Here is an 18,734-nt window from a genome sequence, read left to right as displayed (position 1 = left end):
ATCCAACACCTTTTGGGGCCAGTCAGTCACTACAAAACTAGGACAGGAAGAGCAAACTGGTTTATAGCTTGGACATTGTTCCTACATGTCAGTACTATTTTCAATTTTAATTTATGTCCTCTAAAATATTCCTTACTAAGTTTTATTTGCATTTGTTCATGTTTTATTGTTGATCCTTCTTCAATTCCCAAATATTTATAAACTCCCACTTGTTCAAGTTCCTTTATATCACATTCCTGTCCTACAATGATGTTTTCTTGGTACCGCAGCATTCCTGCTTTAAAGGTTGCTTTTGCACATTTATCAAGACCAAATGACATTCTTATATCATCTGAAAAAGCTTTGATCACTTGCAGTTGTGCTTTCAGTTCCTCATCTGATGAACTGTACAGTTTTTAAATTATTTACAAAAAGAAAATGAGAAGTCTTTACACTTTGTTGTTTTCTGGGAGCCAAATTGTAACCGTGACTTAGTCTGTTAAGAAGACAACTTAATGGGTAAAGGGCAAGACAAAAGAGTAGCAGTGACAGACAACTCAAAAGTATGTTATTATTTAGTGACTTCAGTCATCAGTGATTTACCAGAAAACCTCAAATTTTATGAAAGACAGGCTAAAAAAAGAGGCACAAATCTGTACTTTCTGCAAAAATCTGGACAGTTGAAAGGTATGCTCTCCATCCAGTGTTTGTGTGTGAAGACAGATATATGCCACTGTGTCCACAGCAACCTGTGCAAAAAATGGGACCAGCTGCACTATCCTTTTTGTATGATAACTGTAGGAATGTTTTAATCCACAGTATGACTCAACCATGCATGGACTATCTTAGCCTGATATTTACAATGTATGCATCATGTTTGATATGTCTGCTCACCAAAAATGTCTCTGTATGTTTGTCAAAGCCCAGAAATCTAGACTACATGTCATTGCATTCACCTGTGGTGCTGTGTACCAACCATTTTTTTGGTGGGGGTGAGGTTGAAGCTAACATATATTGCTGTTCCACCACATTACTATTAAACAATGGTGGTAGTGAGCCTTCACTCCGAGCTAAATGTGTGCATGGTCCATCTCTATTAGTATCTTGAAGCTGCCCGTCCTGTTTCCTCCCACCATATTGTGGAACATGCTGCAGGATAATACTGGAATGCATCACCTAAAAAATGTCAGTGCAACAGAAGAGGGCTCTGAGGAGCTGAACACATGCTCTACAATAATGTCTTGTTTTTTTTTTTTTTTTACTATTTTTTTTATATATTTTTTTGTGTGTGCGATTATACTGGTATTCAGCCATGCTCTACGGGTACCATAAACAATTCATAAGCAGGGCTCGAGACAGCATGTAGCACTGTCTGCAAAAAGAGTATGGAGATTGCAGGTATGCATTACCAGGCTATAATTCATACCACACCTTTCGGCCACCTAACCTGGACAGAAACACTAAAGGAGGAGGCATGTCCATATTTATTAATGATACCCATACCTCCAGACTAGTTGCTCAGCATAATGCATCCGAGGTTATCCAAGTGCAACTAACTCTGGGCAAGACTGCAATCCAAATTGTAGCTTGCTACAGATCCCCCACCATACCCTAGGATTCCCACTCCTCATTTCTAGATACACTGGAAAATATTAGAGTACAACCCAACACCCTAACAGTGGGCGATTTCAACTAGCCCACCATTAACTGCGAAAACTACTCGTACCAACTCTTTTGCTCAACATTTTCAGGAATTCATAAATTCCAATGCCTTGGATCAACTATCCACACCCCCACCAGGGGCAGCAATATCCTAGACCTGGTCATTACCAACATGGGTGACCGGTGTTCCACACCAAAGGTCAATTCCTCATTGGTCAGATCCGACCACAAGCTAATCACCCTAGACATCCACATCCCGTCCCCACCCCCCCATTAGGGAATCTACCATAAAACAATTTCTCCAAAGCCATCTTCATGCTTCTTAAGACAGAAGTGACAAACTTCACGACACCCATGCAGATGGACAATAGATGTATGACTGCTGAATCCTACACAGTTGCACTTTATAAGCACTTACATGAGTGCATGGATCGTGCTATCCCTAACAGAACTAAGATGCTATCCTCCAAAAAAATGAAGCCAATCTGGTGGTCCTCTGCCATAAACAATCTCTACAACAGAAGAAAGAAACTGTTGCAAAAAAGAGTAAAATCCCATGACTGGAGGAATGCCCTGGTCAACCTCAGTAAGAAGCTGAGATCCCTCATAAAATCCTCCAAAGCTAGTTACGAAAACAAAATTGCCACTGACTCTAAAGACAGCCACAAAGCATTCTATAGCTATGTCAAAAATCTCAATAGCAATACTCAAATCTGCTCTGAGTTACAGCACAATGGCACTAAATATACAGAACCAACTGATATTGCCAACATCCTGGCAGATAGGTTCAGTGCTAACTTTACCCCCCTCTCACCCCCTAAAGGGCCCATTGCTATACTGGAAGAATGCAAAGTTCCTGTAATCACAGCTGCACAGATAAAAAACACACTCTCCAAAGCCAAGAACACAACATCCATGGGACCTGACAACATCCCAGGCTGTGTTCTACATAAAATACAAACTGGCACCCCACCTAAGTACCATGTTCAATCATAGCCTCACCTCAGGCTTTGTGTCCACTGAATGGCGCACAGCGATGGTTATCCCACTCCACAAAGGGGAACCCTGGGAACTACTGCCCCATTAGCCTGATGAGACTGGTCTGCAAGGCCATGGAATGAATCATCATGGAACTTATAAACAAGGACATTGGTAATCTCCAAACTGTGAACCTCACCCAGTTCAGGTTTGTAAATGGCAGATCATGTCTCCTAAACCTGATAGACTTCTTTGAAGCAGTCACCAAAGCCGTAGACAAGGCTAAGGTGGTTCACACAACCTATCTAGACCTTGCCAAGGCTTTCAACACCATCCCCCACTCTGGAATTATAGATAAACTCACTAAACTAGGTATAAATCCCTATGTTACAAGATGGGTTGCCAACTGGCTCACTGTCAGAACCCACACTGTGAAAGTAGCAGACTCCAAATCTGACTTCAGACCAGTGACAAGTGGAGTACCATAGGGTTCAGTCCTGGGTCCTCTCTTGTTTTGTATCTACTTCTCTGAAGTACAGGCTAACACAGAAGGTCTTTGGCTAATGAAGTTTGCAGGTGACTGCAAACTAGGAGCAATAATTGAAGCTCCTAACGATGTGGACATCCTGCAAAAGGGCCTCACTGAGACAGATGCCTGGTGTCAAAGCCATGGCCTCAAGCTCAATGCCAAAAAGTGCATTGTCATCCCCGTTGGTAAAAACTCTGTACCCATGAACTACCACATAGGCGGTAGTAAACTTAACACCGAAAGTGTGATGAGAGACCTTGGGACACAGGTGGACAGTAGTCTCTCTTTTGATAATCACATCACTACAGTAGTCAGGAAATCCATCTATGTGACACACCTCATCACAAAAGGTTTCTCATCCAGGAAAAAATAGGTCATCGTTCCCCTCTACTCATCACTCATTAGATCCATTATAGAGAACATGTACCTCACAAGACATCTACAACAACTGGAAGCACTGCAGAAATACCTCACAAAGAGGATTATTGGCCTCAAACAAACACCCTATGCAGACCATTTCAAAAATTTCCAGCTTTACTCCATTGCATATCACCTACTCAGAGACAATCACTGCCTAACATACAAAGCTATGTCAAACCCAGAGCTGTTGGACATGCTCCACTTAAAGAAATCCCAATCCCTCCAAGCTACACCCTCTAGGGACCTAAACCTTGTCACCACAATAAACAGAACATGCTGGAGGGATAGAGTCCTGTCCCAGAGACTTCCCATACTCTGGAACAAACTACCTATGTAATTTCAAACAAAGCTCCCCATTAGCACACTTCAAGAAAAATCTTGATGACTGAATGGGAAATAGGAAATTCACCCCGGGGATCACTTCTGTGACTCTGCTCAACAGTGGCACAGGAAAATAATTTTCTTGGGTGGCAAAAGCCAGGGTACCATCTTGGCTAGGCTTATATAGGCACTAGGGCCAATAGCCTAGTACCTCCCTATGAACCTATGAACCTATGAGATCTGGTGGGTAGTGCATATAGACACAATAAACATATAGATCTATGCTTTAACATTGGACATGATGATTGCATTAACTGCCAAGATGGTCTTCTGGAATGTTAGTGTCACGGAAGCGGGAATATATCAGAGATGCGTGGCATATGTGTGAATCTTGCAGAATATAATCGCAGTACAGGTGACTGTAGTTCTTTGTCTTCACAAACCTTTATCACTGTTGGTTAGGTTGGACCTTTATCACTGTTGGCTGGTTTGGGCCTTTATTGCTTCATGTGTTATGTTATCCAATACCTCAGGGAAGTGGACAATGTCATAAAAAGCATTAGTGGTGTTAGCTTTCTTCTATTACATAATAGAAGGTCATATGTGGTCCTCCACATGCAGAACCCTTCTCTCAAGGAACTTGCTGGACATGTGACAGAGGCTCATGAAATACCCAAAGTGACCCAGCTGATCTCTGAAAGATCTCTGTAGGGATTAGGAAAAGAACTGCTATAATATACATATATCTTGTTGCTGTGCTTATTATAAAAAGCAGTTCCAAGTAGTTTATTTATTTTTCTTTCCTCTAAAATTCCTATTGACTTGCTTTGAATTCTACCCAAAATCACTTGAAATACTCCTTCTTTTCCTTCTTCCCTTCAGTTCATAGGTTCATACTAGACTAACTGCCTTTTGGGGCCATTTGAAGCCTAGCCAGTTACTACATGTGAGAATCAAACCCTGCACCATGTGTCTTTAAGGTAAGCACTTTAACCATTATGTTATGCTCCCACCCATTCATTTCAGCATCTTTGATTATTTTTATAATTCCTATGATACTGCTTCATCTTAAGTAATGTCCTTATCTTTATACTACAAAGCATTTCACCTTGGCTATCTATCGGATGTGTTAGAGTCAGTAACATGAGTCCTAACACTGCAAAAAATGAACCCAAATTTATACATAGTAACAGTGAATTCTAAAAATCACTGTTACCCCTTGCAAACATTTTTGCAGAAAGGCTTTGTTCCCCTGTGCCCATCACACAGTTCAAAGTTATATACAGTAACTGAGATCACCATACCACAGAGAAGGAGGAATACTCCATCCAGTCTCAGAGTCAGTACATACCTCCCAGTTCGCACTTACAATTCTGCAGTTCCTGGAATTATAGTCATGAATACTGAGCATTCAGCTGGAGCCTTTTACCTTTTGTTCTTCGTGTATACAATTCATGTTTACAAAATAACTCATGTTGAAAAAACTGTTCATTGTGCCATGCACAAAAGCCCAACTCTCAACTTCATCTTCACCAATTCCCCTCTTCTCCTGTTCCAAATAACCACAATTTGCAGCATAACTTTAATTTGGCCATATAAAGACTTTTCCACGAATATGCAGAATGTGTGTCTTGTAGCCTGCACCTCACACATCGGTAATGATAATGACTCACGTCAATTCTTTCCTTCAATACACATTGTAGCACAAGTACAGCAGTGTCTTCTGTACATCTGACAGTATTTCTGATACACTATTCTAGATATCTTCCACCTCGCTAGATATCAGCTACCTTCATCCTATTAGTCCACTCCTCTGCTAGCTTGTACTTGTCAAGTACTACACAGTTTCTTTCCAAGTGCATATGTTCTTAGATATCTGTCCTTTCCTAGGCTTATTTGCCAGCATTCCTTTTTCTCATGGACCATCTCCATGAACATTTTCATCACAGTCCTCATCTGTATATTTTTCAGCCACTTTTGTCTCATATTTCCAAATCCCACTCTCAGTTCCTAAATGGGTTTCAGTCTTTGTTCCCTACGTTTCAATTTATCCTCCATATAGTTGATATAATTCTCCTTCCATTTCTTCTCTGCCTCTCTTTAAATATTTTTTCTTTCTATCTTGCCCTAGGGTCTCCTATAAATTGTCTTCCACATGATTTTCCACATTTCTGCTTAACTTACAAAAGTATTTCCGAATTAATTGTTCCACCTTTCATACATCTGCGCTGGGTAACTCCTTTCCTACTTTATCTCTTATTCTAGACAGTTTTACATTTTTCCAGTATCTTCCTTACATTTACCACCCCATACACCTAGTAATGTCTATCATTTTCCCTTCAATTTTTTTCCCAGATGCCCGTAATCTGTCCCTGGTATCCTAAGTTATCCTTTTCTCCATATAAATTGATCAAATGTCTTCACATTTCCTGCAGCATCTTTTCCCTAAAGCTATACATGAAGGCCTTACACAATAAACAAACTACAGAACAAGCTTTTTATTAATTATGTCTATTCTCTCTACTAACAGATTATTCTTTCCGCATAAATGTCCAGCTACTCGACCATTGTATACCATTCTGTACTATTTTGGGTACTTTTGTGATGAATGTCACATGAAGTATTATTGCTACATACTTTATATGTAGTCATTAAAAGTTAGAACAGAGCAATATATGGCTACTTCTTTAACAAAAAAAAAACTGATGATGCATGTACATTGATTAGCCTACTCAAATCACCACACATGCACATACACAAACACACACACACACACACACACACACACACACACACACACACACACACACACACACACACACACACAAACACAGGTCACATGTGCATGCACACACACAAACACTCAGATGACACACCTCTAAACACGCCCAAACACAGGAGACATTTACAAACAAGCTTTTTGTGTGGGGGGGGAGCAAAACCTCACTCCACCTCAAAAAATATATAACCATCTGTAAGATTGCACTTACTTCAGAGCAAGTGCTTCTCAAGACAATTTACCACACCTTCTCATACCACACTTACACCTGTCTGTCTCACACACTACAAACAACTTGCTCATTCATACACATACACACACACACACACACACACACACACACACACACACACACACACACATAGAAACAAATTGTCAAACACATTGATTCCCAACTGCACACTCTGATTGCTGAAATCTGTCATAAAGCCTTTCTCACCTTTTCTCTGCCTTCTTCCCATAGTATATTTTCCTGTAGCTATTCTCACTAGACATTCTAGGGTCTTCATACCTCTGTATATAATGATTGGCTGCTATCCCTTTAGAGTAAGACGTCTCAGTTATTATAGCTACATCTTATCCAAAAAGATCTGCTAAGCATTATTCCATTTTCCATCCATGTTTTGACATTGTAAACTGCTTCTTCAACTAAATGTTGTAGCATACTGTTGCAACTGTAAACATATATATATATCTATATATATATATATATATATATATATATATATATATATATATATATATATATATATATATATATATATATGTCTATCTATCTATATATAGATATATATATGGTTCTGTGTTGATTTATCAAAAGACCGAGATTACTTCAACGAAACATGAAAAAAAAAACCACGAAGCACCAAAGTACTTTCACTGGGAAAAAAAAAACACTTGGCCACCATGATAAAACAATGAAATGGACACATATTAAACCCACCCAAGAGGGGGGGTGAGGGCCCCCCACCCCCTAAATAAACATACCAACTCTGAGATCAGTATTTTGTTCATTCCATTTGTGATCCTATTCACCCAGGCTGTGCCTGCAAATGCTCCACTGAGATCAGTGCACTACCCAGATAAACAAATATAAATAAATAAACACCAATCCCTATATAGAGCAGAATTCATTGACCCTCAATCATGCATACTTATGTACTCTCTCAGAACAGTGATCAATACACCTGCTTGACAATAGAGTGCTGTCAATCTGTTGCTTATGAAATGTCAGTTCTAGACCTTCTGATTTATAGCAAAGAGGACAGCATCCAATACTTCATCATATCTACCCTCACTTTGGAGTTCTTTCCATCCTTATTTGTGCATCTCTACAAGAACACTTCTAATTTTATATCATGAAACTTTAATCCCACCCTCTGTACAAATCATTTGTATTAGTCCTGTATCTTTGGAGTCTACTGCCCATAAAGTATAAGTCAGTGAGGATATCTTTGGAGATTGATTAGGAGTCAAGTCAATCTAAAGTACTGCAGTGCTGTGATGGCATTCTTTGCTTTACAGATCAACAATACTGGTAACACTTGTCCGCACTTGCAAGTACATATGGTTCAAGGGTCAGTGCTTGGTTCAGCATGAGTTGGAGTACTGATGACAAAGGAATAAATGAAGCATTGCCTAAAGTATTGCTGGAGCATAACCTAATAATTAGTGAGGATGCTGAGGTACATTGCTGGATACATATGAGGCAGAGGATGGAATTAGGAGGATGCATTAAATGCTTGTTTTGTGTAAAGTGAGAAATATCATTTATTTAGTTTTACCCTGGTGTAAAAATAATCACTATTTCATATAGTCATATTAACTAATGTCACCAAAATGGTTCATGGGAATTTGCCAGTGCTAAGTGACATCATCTTCATCTTCTTTGCATCTTTATTGTCAAGATACTCATCCCCCTCTTCATAATCTTCATTGCATCTTTATCTTCACAATTTATTCCATTCCAGTGCTAATCCATTCAATGCATAATACACACAATTATACTTTACTTTAGGGATATCACTGAAAGGATTCACACACTGTTATTTTCTTCCTTAAAAATGATCATCTGCTTGTAGATAACTACTTATTACAGTGTTATATGTGTCTTATTATACAGCATCTGAAACACTGTACACTTTACTAGGGATCTTATCATGCTCCATTCCACTTTTGTTACGATTTACTTTAATATAACTGCACTTAGTTTGTGATGGAAAGATGGCATCCCTTCCTCCAGTGTTATGAGTGTAATGATACTACTGCCATCTCAGTGACCATCAAATGACAGGATGTCATCAACTGTGACATCAGGATGGTAAACATTGATGGGATTTGAATTCCACCACTGCCAACCAAGGGTGAGGTAGAAACAAGAAAGCACAAATAAGTCATTTTCAATCATTTATTCACAAAATACAACATGGCTGCAAGAGCATAAAGGGGATATGGCCTGTTGTTCTGGGCATTCAGCACATGCATCCAGCCTTAATTGTACAGAGGCCTCTTACAGAGCTGAGTCTTCACACCCCAATTCCTACTGCCCCTGGCCTCTTTAATCGTTGCTTTCTTTGAAACCCAGTTTTATTTAGTGTCCGTTTATCCACAGTAGTTATCTTTCTCACAAAACAATATTCATACACACACACACACACACTGACATGGTAGAACTGTTACCATTCTAGGCCACCACTCTGGGTTAGGGCCAGAAATACCTAAATGCCTATTTTTAATCAGGCTAAGTAGAAAAACAATGATAAATATCTTGTTGTTAGCAGTGAGCCTAAGCAGTCTAATAGCAGACATGTAACACAAAGCTTATTAACCATCAGTGGAAATAATGCTTACCATCTTCTCAGATAAACACTGATGTGTGAGTAAATAGATATATATTTATCTGCCTCTGTATATATGTAGATAAAATGGATATCATCCTCAACAGATTAAATATGAATAAATGAACTTTACATAAATAATAAAGAAAATAGTGCTAATACACTGTAATCTATACATTGGTTGTCATACACAGATTAATGAATAAAAAGCAATAAAAATAGACATGGTGTGAACAGAAAATAACTAAGCTCCAGATAACTAAGTTAATTGCCTACATATCTGTACAAAAATAATGTCCCTAACTGTCATAATTTAGACAATGAATAATGAGTACCCACTGAGGGATACACCACAAACAGGACAGCATCATTTCTTTTTTAGCATACCATAGCACATTTATATCTAATGTTTTTTTTTTGTTTGTTTTTTTTTTTATGTTAAGCCTCACATGATATAATTGTCCTTGCAATGGTGAAAAAAGTGGTTAAAGCAGTTCTTTTACTTGTGTTGGCAATGTTTCTTAAGGAACAAAAGTTAATTTAATATAATATTACATATTTAATAATTATCCAAGGCTCACTCCTTCCTTTAAATTCACCTGAGTGTCGTAGTGATATGCAAGCCAAGTCCATCAGAGATTACCACAATTGCATCTAAAAATAAGGAGATTTCCTGGTCTGTCATATTTTCCTGTTACTTTCACTAGAGAAGACAGCAAGTCTGGAGACCCAACACATGTCATAAGATATCCCATTATTTTATATTCAAAAAGACAAATATCACATATTTCTAAGCTCTGGGAACTGTTGGGTGGCTAATATAAGTATTTGTTCTGTTGCCTTTAGCCTGGCATTACATCTGGTATCACATATTTATTTATTTATTTATTGTCTAATTGAATGAGTGAGTGGTTAATTGTTTTGTATGCGGTGTCACATTATGTATTGAAATAGGCTGCAGAATATGCAGATCATGCCCACCCACTGCAAGCTATGTTCCTTCATAATTGCAAACTCATAAAGTGTGCCAGATGGCATGTAATCAGGACTGATTTGAACAGCTGCTCAGCATATAGTAAACGCAAATGCAGAGTTATTAAACAGTACAAATCCTTCCACCAGAGTAACTAAAGTGAAAAACTACAGACTTTGAGATATGAAAGTCTACCCTACATGAAGAGATATAGTTGCAGTAGAAAGAAATGGTAAAAATATCGTTAAACCTGAACCTAAAATATGTCACATGACAGCAGTGAAAGTATGCAATTATAATGGGGTGTGTGCAGATATATACTTACATATATACTATATATATATATATATATATATATATATATATATATATATATCTATATATATATATATATATAGCATATATATATATATATATATATATATATATATATATATATATATAAATGTGTGTGTATATGCCCTCACTAATAATAACTGCCTAACACCACCACCAACTCTCTCTTCTTTAGCTCATAAAATCAACCACTTTTCCCTACAACCAGTCCCAACAACTACTATATATAAATATCTTAATAAACTTAAACCCACAACCCTTGCAGCAGACAAACTGCCTGCTGAATACCTCAAAATTGCAGCTAAAACCATATCATACCCAGTCTCTTTAATAATCAGTCGATCCATCACTGAACAACATATCCCTGCTCTCTGGAAATTATTACACATAATACCATTACGCAAAGGTGGAAATTCAACTGAACTATCAAATTACAGGCCCATTGCTATCCTATCACCATTATCAAAAATTCTTGAAAAGTGCATACATAATCAAATCCTAAACTTTCTGTTATCCAACAAGCTTATAACAAATACACAGCATGTATTATGCCCTAATCACAGCACTACCACAGCCCTTATTAGCTTCACTAAAACTATTACTCAACATTGGAATGAAAGCAACCTTGTATCTTCTATCTTTCTAGACTTCTCTAAAGCTTTCAATACTGTCTCTCATAATAAACTCCAAACTGTACTGTCTGAACTCAGTCTAAACTACTCCAATATTACATGGATCCAGGACTAATTATCAGATTGCAGATAAGCTATAAAATGACATAATAATCTTCTCTACTACCTGTTCCTTTTGGTGTTCTGCAAGGGTCTATTCTTGGTCCCCTTCTCTTCAATTTATTCACCAGCAACCTTCATACTGCCTCCTACATGCTACATTAGTCCAATATGCAGACATTTCAACCCTAATCTGTTCTGCCCCAACCCTCCAAGAACTTCAAAAAATAGCTCAAAAATCCTTTACTGCAGTCAAAACATATCAGTTGCACAACTCATATTCAACCCAAACAAACCTAAGCTATTACACCAGTTCCCCAAACCAAACTTCTAGGTGTTATAATAGATCAAAACATAAAGTTTGACCTACATATTGCACAAGCAATAAAAAAAAAGTTCACAAAAAAACTTAAAAATCTATACAGATGCAAAAAATACCTTTCCAATAATACTAAAACCATTACTGCCAGAACATACCTAGTCTCCACACTTCTCTATACATCCTTCATATTCACTAATCTTAATAGATCTGACTTAGTCAAAACAAACACCTGTCTTGGCTAGAACTACCCAACCTGCTCACCATTAACAAACTTAGTATGGGCCCATCAAATATTTTGCTAACCTGAAAAAAATTCAGCTCTGCAAGGTCTATTAAATCAATGCTCAAGTAAATGCTTTCTAGGATCCGGTAATAAATCACTAATGGATGAAACCAGAAGTAAAAATAGATCAGGTGACTCCCTATACTCCAACTACATTGCAAAATTCTGGAATGCCATACCTCTTAACATAAGAACTATAGACAACAACGCCTACTTCAAAAACCTTCTCAAATCCCATTTAGCTAGCTCATGGATATGTACTTGTTCTGACCCAGGCTAAACTATTCACACAATATATACTGACATTTTTGCAATGCATGTATCCTACATAGAAAGGAATACCTAGGCAGTTGTTCACATAAGGCTAACACTATCATATGTCTAATAATTGTGTCTTTTTGTCAGTGTAGCTTGTACACTATCTTATTATATTTCACTACCCCTAAAATCAAATCCTGTAATTGTATATGACATCAACTTTATATTGTAATAAGTGAAATACTTCTGTTCACTTACTTTGTTCGAAAGCCAAGCTGTACTCCTCTAGATTAACATATACAGGTCTGACACAACTTTTACACTTCTATTTTTTACTCTTTCTTATCTCAAAGTGTTATCACTGTCACTTGTGTATGTGAATATATCTCAATCCACTGTATAATGTGCTATATAATACTGCTAAATATAACCACTGTGAATTGTGTATGACAACAATTTTATAATGTATTAAGATAAGCTTTCTATTGTATACCTACTGTGATACATTTTTCCTATTTTTGTAATCTTGTACTGTCAATAATGAAGCTTTTGTCCCCTGAGCCTCTGCAATTTTATCTATCTATACATATATATATATATATATATATATATATATATATATATATATACGGGTTCCCTTCAGAATCTCGAACTTGTGAAATCTCGAAAGTCATATCATTGAGACATATGATCAAGGTTTCAGAATTTTGAAATTCTGAATGGAGATCTGCATACAGCGCAGAACAGGAGATTTCCCTTTTCCTTGTTGTAGTGCGATCTCGGAGTTGGTATATTTAAGTAGTGGGGGTGTGGGGGTGCAGGGTGGCTTGACCCCTGCAGAAAAGTTTTGTCTGTTGTTGTTTTCTTTTTGTTGGATTTGTTTCAGAATTTCGAACTTCTGAAACCTCGATCATATGGTCTCAACCTCGAGATTTCAGAAGTTCAAGATTCTAAAGTGAATCTATGTATATATATATATATATATATATATATATATATATATATATATATTTATACATATACATATACACACACACATATGCGTATACTACATTCAAATATAAAATAATACTTATCAGTGTTATCTGTCTTTATATCAAACAGTGGTGCTTACTTCCACAAACAAAAAATGTGCAAATATGTCCATTGGTTAAGCACACACTGAAGAAACTCCTATATTCACAAGATTTACATATTTTGTGTGTATATGTGTTTAAGTAGCAACTCAGTCTCCCATACTTAAGAAACCCTCCTTTTATTGTCTTTGGAAGTGATTTACCACTCCACATATGGCATATAATGCAGCTTTCCTTATTGCACAGGCATGTTTCATCACTTTCTACTTTCTCTGTAGAGCACAGCAGAGAAACCATTTTGGAATCAAAAGCAAAAATATTTGCATAGCATGAAGACTCACATCCTTCTGCATTCTATGCAAGCATGTCCCCAACATCATAAACCTCTCTTGTTATAATGAAGGCTAGGAATACTACTTAACAAAGATACAGGCAATCACCAAACTCTTGACCCCACGCAGTTCGGCTTTGTCAAGGGGAGATCCTGCCTGCTGAACCTGGTTGACTTCTTTGAGGCAGTCCCCAAGGCTGTGGATGAGGGTAAGGCAGTACATACAGCCTATCTCGACCTGGCCAAGGCCTTTGATACCATTCCCCACTCAGGTATCATTGATAAACTCACCAAACTAGGCATCAATCCATATATCAATAGGTAATTTGCAAGCTGGCTCACAGACAGGGTCCACAGAGTGAAAGTTGCAGATTCCAGGCTGTCAGTCACGAGTGGAGTCCCACAGGGCTTGGTCCTGGGCCCTCTCCTATTTGGCATCTACTTTTCAGAAGTCCAGGCCAACACTGATCGAGTTTGCTGAGGACTACAAGCTAGGAGTCATTATTAACTCCCCAAGTGATGCAGACACCCTACAAAAGAGCCTCACTGAGACCAATGACTGGTGTCGGAACCATGGCCTTAATCTAAATGCCAAAAGATATGTTATCATTCCCTTTGGAAAAAACTCAGTTCCCACTAGTTACCAAGATGATGGGAGCCCACTGAACACTGAAGGGGCCATATGAGATCTGGGCACCCAGGTCAACAGCAACCTCACCTTCGACCACCACATTGCCGCTGTGGTCATAAACTCCTTCTACGTGGCACATCTCATAACCAAAGGTTTTGCATTTAGGAAGAATGAGGTCATCATCCCTCTCTACTCATCCCTCATTAGACCAGTCATCAAATATAACACCCTGTTTGGCATGTACCTGACCAGACACCTACAACAGCTGGAGAGGCCACAAAAGTACCTCACAAAAAGGATCCTAGGCCTTAAACACATGTCCTACATGAGCAGACTCAGGTAACCTCAACTGTTCTCATTCTCTTATCATCTACTTAGAGATGATCTCTGCTTGACTTACAAAGCCATGTCTGACCCAGCCCTACTTGAAATGCAACACCTAAAGAAATCCCAATCTTCCCACGCCACACACTCCTGAGATCACAACCTCATTACCACAATCAACAGAACATGCTGGAGGGATGGAGGGACAGGTTCATCACCCAGAGACTGCCCATATTCTGGAATAAGCTTCCCATTTATGTCAAGCAGAGCACCTTACTGGCCCACTTCAAGAAAAATCTCGATGAGTGGATGGGTAACAGAACATTCACCCGAGGGATCAGTCCAGTTGCCCTACTTGATAGAGGCACTGTGAACTAATATTGGGTGACACATTGCCAGGGCACTTTTTTTGGGCCAGGCCTGTAAAGACTCCAGGGCCATTAGCCTAGTACATACCTATGAACCTATAGAACTATGTAGACTATCTTGGAATCCATCACAGCAGATGGGATTCATGAATATTTCATCTGTGACATTGTACAGCATTACTGTGTTACTGAGCTCCACTATCGACTTCACTGACTTATGCTGGCTGACTATATCATGAAGAAATTAATGTTCCCCCGTGTAGCACACTGTCACACTTTGCTCCATTTACCAGACAGACTCCCTAAACAGAATGGAATGAAGCAACATCAGGGCAGTCCTAGGAATATTTTTGTATCCAGCCGATAAAATGTACAAAGACTCATGCCTAAGGTCTATCTTCCCCTGTTTACCACACTGCAACATAGTGCTCTTTGTGTAGGACAACTTACTCCTACTGACAATCCTAGTGAAAATTTTCATTTTCTAGGCTCCACCCGTTCTTTACTCACTATACAGTATTGTTGTTAAGGCCCGTAGATAAGGGTTGTGTCCAAGAATCAGTGAAACAACTGAGTGAAGAGGAGCCCCTTAAATCTCTTTTTTCTGTAGGGAGTTAAGTATCCCACACTACCTATATAGATAGATTCAGGTCCTGTACCTTCTAGACTAATATAAGTAACTCCAAACCTCATGACCTCTGGGCAAGTTAAGAATAGAGTCAGTACTTATGCATTTGATAGAATTGCTTGGCTACACTGGGTTTTGCTCAGAAGTAAACTGCAGACAAAAATGAAACATTGTCCCTTACCATATAATAAAAACAGCACTGCCTATTCTCAAAAGGCACCTTCCTCCTTCCCTTATAATAATACAGTATTGGTTGATATCTAGGGGAAATGCTCCTCCTTTACCTTCCCATAACACTGCTGGCACTAGGCTAAATATCTCTGTTAGATAATGTCTAAACAAGGTTTATCAAAGCACTTCATAGATATGCAATACATGCAGTTGGTTAGCATGCAGTTTAGTTACTGCTTCATCGAGGTTCTGAAAAATTGTAAGCTGTCTGCATGCATAGTATGTTGTGTCCCTTGTTGTAAAAGGGAAGAAATTTGCACAAGAAGCACCTGTTATGATGACCCCTCATTCCAGACTACCACAACACGTAGCATTACACCTGAACAATGTTGAGTATAGGTCTTCTTCTCTGCTAGAACTAGGGCATGAGCATGTGCATCAGAAAAGTGTAACACACACACCAACCTTCAGTGCCATGCAACATCTGTCCTACTGAAATCTAGAGTATCTGGATACAGCAATGCAGAAAGGTCAGCAGAAATTTTGTGTACAGTCCAAAGTGGTTTATCCTCCTTAGACAGATTTAGGATATGCATCCCTGGTAGAGAAGTGGCATTTATGAATCATGCTATGACCCTGCCAACAATACTAAGCACTATAAGCCAGATCAAGGGGCTTATGCCAGTTTGTACCATACAAAAACTCTTTATCTGTTCTACCCAGAGTGTATACAACATTTTGCTGAGTTGGGTCATGTGAATATAACATCTCTTTTTTGTGGCGACAGCAGAGTTGGTGTTTATATGTCAGTTTATTAGAGAAACGTTTCTGTATGCTTTCTTTGCTCTTCCTCTTTATTTGCACATAAAGCACCTACTGTTCCTTGACCTGTATATCACACTGCTTGTCAGAATCTGGGGTAAACTGGACACAAGAAGCTAAAGTCAGGAATCTTAGGCCATCAGCCTCTGGGGATTCAATAAATGTACTTCTGTTCCTAACCTTTACCCCTGTTAACCAGCAAATGCAATACATCTCCTAACCAAAGTTCTCCTGTGGGGGCTGCTATAAATAGTCTGAGTATGCTGTACATCTATCTATCCATGGCAGGCTTATGGTCCTGCATCCCACCTTCTCACACAAACTGTTTGTCACTGGTCTGATTTACAGATGTCAATCATGCAGTGGGATATGTATCAAGACATACTTCTAGGATGTGCAAACTGGTGATAGCCACTCACTCCCATACCTGATCAGCTTTTCCTGCAGCTCCATGTCTGGTAACTAATTTTGGGTGATCTAGGGTGACAGTTAAGGGCTTCAGCTATCTTTCTAGGTCACTGCTATTGCAGATACATTTTGTTTAAATATGATTTATACAGAAAAATTACAGATGTTATTTTTTAAGACAATCAATTCTGTTCTGAGAAAAAAAATAATTTTAAACTTAATTACAGAAGATGACAATATTTCACCGATCTTAGAATGTTCAAGCAATGATCAGTTACTCAGACATTTGCTCACTAAAGGACTCATATCTGATGCTTGAAGACATAAAGCTGTCTCCATGGTGAAAACCTTGTGGATCAACAGAGGAAAACAAATAATCTACATTATTAAAAAGAAATGTAATCATCTGAATATTCATATAAATCCAGAAATATGTGAAATGTTGACAACTCAATGCCTTTCTGAGTGTGCGTCTGAAAACTATAGCTTGTACAGCTTCCCTTGGCAGCTTGCATAATCCTTCTGAAGTAGCAGCAAGGACCTCAATGATGCATGTACTTTTCCCAAGATAATCTGTAAGGAATCAGTCATCTTTGAAGAACTCAGGCCTCTAGTGAAAGACTAAAACTGGTTTGCAGATTTTGGGCACTAAAATAGGTATTCATTCTGAGCAACTTGTACAAATACAAAATAAGAACCGGAAGCTTGATTCCAAAAATAATATAACAGAATGTATTACTCTGAAGTTTGTGTAAGAAAATAAGAACAGAAGCATGTACAGTAACTGGTGACAGTGAAAATGACAATTTATTTTGTTGACATTCGTGATTGCCTTTTTTATTCCCTTTGCATGATTCACTGTAGCTTCTATAGAAAGAGCTCATAGGGCAATAGATCCTGAATCACATAAAGAAGTCATTAAAGTGAAAAGGTCATGAATATTCTCATATTAATCTTAAAAAATATCAGAAAACCCCATCTCTCAGTATTTATTTTCACCTCAGGAAGCAGGACAGCACTACAGTAAAAAGGGTTCTGTTAGGGAGGTGATATATTTGCCAGTAAGCCTTTGAGACTGCGCACCCTGACCCATAAATATATTATACCTAAAGAAGTCTGGATGAGATATCACCCAAATAGCACATGTGATCATTCTTAATTATCATTCCCATTCCATTCGCCCTGTAAGAGGCAGGGGACTCTTTATACCAAGATTACTGTCTATCTGCCTTCATTTATTTCTATTACACTCTGGCATTCTGCAGAAATGAGACATGGAATTACTGCCATGATGTGTCACTTTGTGCATTACATTTCAACTGTTTACAGAATTATGGAAATTAAATAGCCAGTTTTATTCTCTCCAGAGTCACATGTACCTATGGCAAGCAGCCTACAGTGTAGTTTAGACTGTGCAAAGGAAGAATATAATCTGCTCCTCTGAGCTCTGATTATACCCTGAAGTCTAGTGTTATTGAGGGCTGGAAAACATGTTCATGTATTAGGGTCTTCATTATTTGTACTATGCTGAAACACACTAAAGGCTAATTTGAGAATAAATACTTAG

The sequence above is a fragment of the Protopterus annectens genome, chromosome 5.part0 (genome assembly GCF_019279795.1).
Source record: "Protopterus annectens isolate FY-2018-M chromosome 5.part0, PAN1.0, whole genome shotgun sequence".
Lineage (NCBI taxonomy): Eukaryota > Metazoa > Chordata > Ceratodontiformes > Protopteridae > Protopterus > Protopterus annectens.
The sequence above is the reverse complement of the archived record's forward strand: the minus strand, read 5'-3'. Positions refer to the sequence as shown.